This window comes from Pseudophryne corroboree, chromosome 1 (genome assembly GCF_028390025.1).
Source record: "Pseudophryne corroboree isolate aPseCor3 chromosome 1, aPseCor3.hap2, whole genome shotgun sequence".
Lineage (NCBI taxonomy): Eukaryota > Metazoa > Chordata > Amphibia > Anura > Myobatrachidae > Pseudophryne > Pseudophryne corroboree.
Genome location: NC_086444.1, coordinates 781057788 through 781064462, shown reverse-complemented (window position 1 = coordinate 781064462; position 6675 = coordinate 781057788).

Below are 6675 nucleotides of genomic sequence, written 5' to 3'. Positions count from 1 at the left end.
ACATTATACCACATTGATACTTTTGTATCTACAGAGAACTTGATATATATCTATTTGAGTGCTTTATTGTTAAGGGTTCTTCTCCCTTAAATAACAAATGTCCACTCAAATTACGTCAATCAAATTAGTCTTCTGCATGCAGCTACTGAATGTCAAAAATGTCCCACACTTTTTCAGGCCACAGACAGCATCTCCTGCACACCTCTGTCATTATTTTTGAAACTCTGTACCACTAGTTAATTGTGTAAGCAAAACATGGGATGTGTTGTAATTCGCCCAGCTGTAATGCTTTTACAATATTTGTGGTGCTATCAGAAATCACAAATCCTGAGGAGAGTCCAAGCAAGGTAAGCCAGTTTGCTATGACATCCCTTAGTTTTTCTAACAGTTTGTCAGTGGTATGTTTCTTAGTGAAGCCGATGATACCCAAAGCAACCTGCCTCCAAATAAGCTGACATTGGCCCTTATTCCGAGTTGATCGCTCGCTGCAGTTTTTCGCAGCGTAGTGATCAGGCTAAAAATCAGCTGTTCTGCGCATGCATATGGTACGCAGCGCGCAAGCACGAAGTCGTTTCACACAAAACTATACAGTTTTACACAAGCTCGAGCGACGCTTTTCAGTCGCTTGAGTGTTCGTAGTGTGATTGACAGGAAGTGGGTGTTTCTGGGCGGCAACTCAGCGTTTTCAGGGAGTGTGCTGAAAAACGCAGGTGTGCCAGATAAAAATGCAGGAGTGGCTGGGGAAACGGGGGAGTGGCTGGCCGAACGCAGGGCGTGTTTGTGACGTCAAACCAGGAACTAAACAGACTGAAGTCATCGCAAGATAGGAGTAAGTATCGAGCCACTCTGAATTTCATGAAATTTTTTTAGTAGCAGAACTTCTAACCTTTCGTTTGCACTTCTGCTAAGCTAAGATACACTCCCAGAGGGCGGCGGCCTAGCATTTGCGCTGCTGCTAAAAGCAGCTAGCGAGCGATCAACTCGGAATGAGGGCCATTGTTTGTTAGATATTGCTGCTGCTGATTCACCCACCCAGTGGGCTGTGGCAGTCATGTAATCTTAAATTTGTCCACTACCACTTGTACACATATCTGTGGTTAAGTGGGCAGTGGGCACAATTTTTTTTATAGGCCAATAATATTTTTTTTAACATCCTGGTACAGGCAAGGTATTTCTTATCTACTAAAATGGAACCAAGATGGAATTTGGTATCAGGTACCCAGGACCTTAGTTAACGGTCTAAAACCCACTGGCTTAATGGTGGATATTGGCCGCAGATCTAATACTAGCATGGCCACCATGGCGTCAGTGATCCGCTGTGCGACTGGGTGACAGCTGTCATACTTCCTTCGACTTGCAAAGGATTGTTTCATAGTTAACTGTTTTTGTTGTTGTTATTAAATGCTAGTCTTCTTGGTCCCCTTCTGGGATGAAGGTCAAACCCCAGCAGCAGCAGCAGCAGCAGGCATAACAATGACGGATTCTTCTGAGGACGCTCAGATAGGATAGGAGTACCTAGCCTTATTAAATTGAATGCAGGACTACTTCAGATCATTAGTGAGGATATTAATGATCAAGTTGTTGGTGGTGGAGATTTCGGGGGTCATTCCGAGTTGATCACTAACTGCCGTTGTTCGCAGCGCAGCGATCAGGCTAAAAATCAACATTTCTGCGCATGCGTATGCACGCCACTGCGCAGGCGCGTCGTACAGGTACAGTGAGCATCGTGGGTTTGCACAGAGTCTAACGAACATTCCTGTCGCACGGCCGAAAGCAGGAAGATTGACATGAAGTGGGCGTTTCTGGGTGGCAACTGACCGTTTTCAGGGAGTGTATTGAAAAATGCAGGCGTGGCTGGAAAAACACAGTCGTGGCTGGGCGTTCGCTGGGCGGGTGTGTGACGTCAAAAGCCGTTCCTCCATCGTTAGAATCAATGCACACGAAGCGTAACTACAGGGCTGGTCTTGTTTTGGACAAAAAGATTTTGCAGGCGCTCTGCTGCACAGGCATTGGCACTTCTGCAAAGCAAAAATACACTCCCCAGTGGGCGGCGACAATGCATTTGCACGGCTGCTAAAAACTGATAGCGAGAGATCAACTCGGAAAGACCCCCTTCAGGTGCTGGCATCTAGCTGAGAGAAGGGAGCAAGTTGATGCTGTGCTCAGTGGCGTAACTACTGCCCCCGCAGTCCTCGCGGTGGCTTGGGGGCGAGGGGCTGCGGGGGCGCCACTGATTTAGAACAGATTGACATGCGGACGAGCGTCCGCATGTCAATCTGCGATCTCCTCTCCCTCCTTGCTGCGGTGCCTGCTCCCCCTGCTCCCCGGCTCCCCCCCCCCCATGTGTTGGAGGGACACGAGCGCATCGCGCGTCTCTCCTGTGTCCCTCCTGGCTCTCCCCCGGCCGGTCTAAGGAAGCGAGTGCCGTTCGTGAGCTCTGATTGGCTCACGAACGGCACTTCCTTTATTAGACAGCTGGGGGATAGCCAGGAGGGACACAGGAGAGACGCGCGATGCGCTCGTGTCCCTCCAACACATAGGGGGGGGCCGGAGGAGCAGGCACTGGGGCATATACCCGGCACTGGGGACATATACCTGGCACTGGGGGGGCATATACCTGGCACTGAGGGCATGTACCTGGCACTGGGGGCATATACCTGGCACTGGGGGCATATACCTGGCACTGGGGGGGCATATACCCGGCACTGGGGGCATGCACCTGGCACTGGGGGCATATACCCGGCACAGGGGGGCATATACCTGGCACTGGGGGGGCATATACCCGGCACTGGAGGCATATACCTGGCACTGGGGGGGAAGCAGGCACTAGGGGGGAATATCTGGCACTGGGGGCATGTACCTGGCACTGGGGGCATATACCCGGCACTGGGGGGGCATATACCCAGCACTGGGGGTATATACCTGGCACTGGGGGGGCATGTACCCGGCACTGGGGGCATATACCTGGCACTGGGGGGGAAGCAGGCACTGGGGGGGAATATCTGGCACTGGGGGCATATACCTGGCACTGGGGGCATATAACTGGCACTGGGGGGGCATGTACCTGGCACTGGGGGCATATACCTGGCACTGGGGGCATATACCTGGCACTGGGGGGGAATATCTGGCACTGGGAGAATATCTGGCACTGGGGGGGCATATACCTGGCACTGGGGGCATATACCTGGCACTGGGGGGGCATATACCTGGCACTGGGGGAATATACCTGGCACTGGGGGCATATACCTGGCACTGGGGGCATATACCTGGCACTGGGGGGGCATATACCCGGCACTGGGGGCATGCACCTGGCACTGGGGGCATATACCCGGCACTGGGGGGCATATACCTGGCACTGGGGGGGAATATACCCGGAACTGGAGGCATATACCTGGCACTGGGGGGGAAGCAGGCACTAGGGGGGAATATCTGGCACTGGGGGCATGTACCTGGCACTGGGGGGCATATACCCGGCACTGGGGGGGCATATACCCGGCACTGGGGGCATATACCTGGCACTGGGGGGGCATATACCCGGCACTGGGGGCATATACCTGGCACTGGGGGGGAAGCAGGCACTGGGGGGGAATATCTGGCACTGGGGGCATATACCTGGCACTGGGGGCATATAACTGGCACTGGGGGGGCATGTACCTGGCACTGGGGGCATATACCTGGCACTGGGGGCATATACCTGGCACTGGGGGGGAATATCTGGCACTGGGGGGGCATATACCTGGCACTGGGGGGCATATACCTGGCACTGGGGGAATATACCTGGCACTGGGGGGGCATATACCCGGCACTGGGGGCATATACCCGTGACTGGGGGGGCATATACCTGGCACTGGGGGGGGGAGCAGGCACTGGGAGGGAATATCTGGCACTGGGGGCATATGCCTGACACTGTGGGGGAATATCTGGCACTGGGGGCATATACCTGGCACTGGGGGGGGGGATATCTGGCACTGGGGGGTCATATACCTGGCACTGGGGGCATATACCTGGCACTGGAGGGGGGGGATATCTGGCACTGGGGGCATATACCTGGCACTGGGGGGGAATATCTGGCACTGGGGGGGAAGCAGGCACTGTGGGGGAATATCTGGCACTGGGGGGGGGCATATACCTGGCACTGTGGGGGAATATCTGGCACTGGGTGCATATACCTGGCACTGTGGGGGAATATCTGGCACTGGGTGCATATACCTGGCACTGTGGGGGAATATCTGGCACTGGGAGCATATGTGGCACTGGGAGCACGGCCCTAGCAACAAGCACTACCCCCTAGCAACGAGCAGGACACCCAGTGCATGAAACCCCTGGCAACGAGCATGACACCCTGAGCATGAAAACCCCTGGCACCGTGCATGGAACCAAGAGCATGAAACCCCTGGCAACGAGGAGGTAATTTAAAAGTAATTGGAAGCCTTACTGTAGAACTTAATGTGTAATGGGCATTACGGTGTGTGGCATAATGTATCACGGACATTGCGGTGTGTGTCATAATGTATCAGGCATTACGGTGTGTTGTATACTATATCACGGGCATTGTGGTATGTGGTATAATGTCTCAGGATCATTGTGGTGTGTGTCATACTGTGTCACAGACATTGTGTGTGCTATAATGTATCAGGGGCATTGCAGTGTGTAGCATAATGTATAACTGGCATTGCGATTCCTGTCATAATGTGTCACAGGCATTACGGTGTGTGGCATAATGTGTCGGGGGCATTACGGTGTGTGGCATAATGTGTCGGGGGCATTACGGTGTGTGGCATAATGTGTAGGGGGCATTACGGTGTGTGCATATTGTGTCATGTGCATTATTGTCAGTGATCGCAAAAACGCGCCATGGTGCGTATTTTACCCAGAAACAGCCGCCCGGGACTCACATTTAGAAGATGAGCGGGTCCCACAGGACGCGCTCATCTGAATATGTGTTTGCATGTGTTAAGCCTGTCAGCGGAATGCAGGAGGTGACTGGCTGTTTCCTCGGCCAATCACCTCCTGTAGTTTCCATCCAATCACAGCCTGCAGCATCTCCCGCTTTGAATCCTGCTCCCCGCCAGCACATGAATCTGTGCTGCAGGGCGGACAGACTGGCCCCGCTCATCCGGCTCCACTGCCGCTCTGCCGCCAGCACCCTCCTCTGCGACTGGGAGTACAGCTCCGGATCTTCCCGCCGCCACCCCCCTACCCGGGACCCGCTCAACGCCCCACCGAGACCCGACAACTACCTTCCAGCAGGAGCCGTCCGGACTGCGCAGCTCCCGCTGTAGGTAAGCAGTAGACAGTGCTGCATCGCCCCGCTTCACCTGGAGTAGCTGGTGCAGATGCGGGATGTCCGGGGGCTGCAAGCTCCGTGTGTGCAATGTGAGGCCGCTCAGAGTGTCAGGGCCTCACTGACACCATTTTTCTGACAGCACAGTGCAGTGAGTGCACTGGCACAAGTAGCCAGCCGGTGCCGCAGCATGAAGGAGCTATCTGTGAAATCGCAAGCAGAGGCTGGCAAGAAGGAGCTCCTCCGATCGCTTCCCCTGACGGGCTGGCCACTGCTAAATATACCAGTATATCAGTACAACTGTGCAGTGACACTGACTTTCCCATTGCACCTTGGGCTCCACTACTTTGACACAGTTGGAACTGATTATCGGTATATTTAGCAGTGGCCAGCCCGTCAGGGGAAGCGATTGGACGAGCTCCTTCTTGCCAGAGAACAGCCTCTGCTTGCGATTTCACATAGAGCTCCTCCAGGCTGCGGCTACTACAGGCGCAGGCTGGCTACTTGTGCCAGTGCACTCACTGCACTGTGCTGTCAGAAAAAATGGTGAGTGTCAGTGAGTTGCTGCAGGGGCGGAACCACTTGTGTCAAACGGCCCCTTCGTGCAACTGGAGGTGATAAGTGAGTGGTTACTGCAATGTGCCTCAGTGCTCTACCAGGCGCATTGTGTATAATAACGTGTTCTACCTGGCGCAATGTGTATAATAACGTGTTCTACCTGGCGCAATGTGTATAATAACGTGTTCTACCTGACGCAATGTGTATGATAACTTGCTCTACCTAGCGGCAATGTGTATGATAACTTGCTCTACCTAGCGGCAATGTGTATGATAACATGCTCTACCTGATGCAATGTGTATGATAACTTGCTCTACCTAGCGGCAATGTGTATGATAACATGCTCTACCTGGCGCAATGTGTATGATAACGTGCTCTACCTGGCGCAGTGTGTATAACGTGTTCTACCTGGCGCACTGTGTATGATAACGTGCTCTACCTAGCGGCAAAGTGTATGATAACGTGCTCTACCTGGTGCAAAGTGTATGACGTGCTGTACCTGGTGCAAAGTGTATGACGTGCTGTACCTGGTGCAAAGTGTATGACGTGCTGTACCTGGAGCAAAGTGTATGACGTGATCTACCTGGATCAGTGTGCATAGGAGGTTCTACCTGGTGCAATGTGTATAAGCGCCACTACTGTGTGGTGTAATGTGAATTGACACTATTATGTGGCCACGCCCCTTCCCTATGAAGCCACGCCCCTAAAATTTTGCGACGCGCCTACGGCGCGCACTACCTGTTCTTTGTGGTCTGAGTGGTCTAACACCAATTCACTTTCTGCCTAAGGGCACCAAAATGTCTAGTTACAGCTCTGGTGCAGGGTGTCCTGCA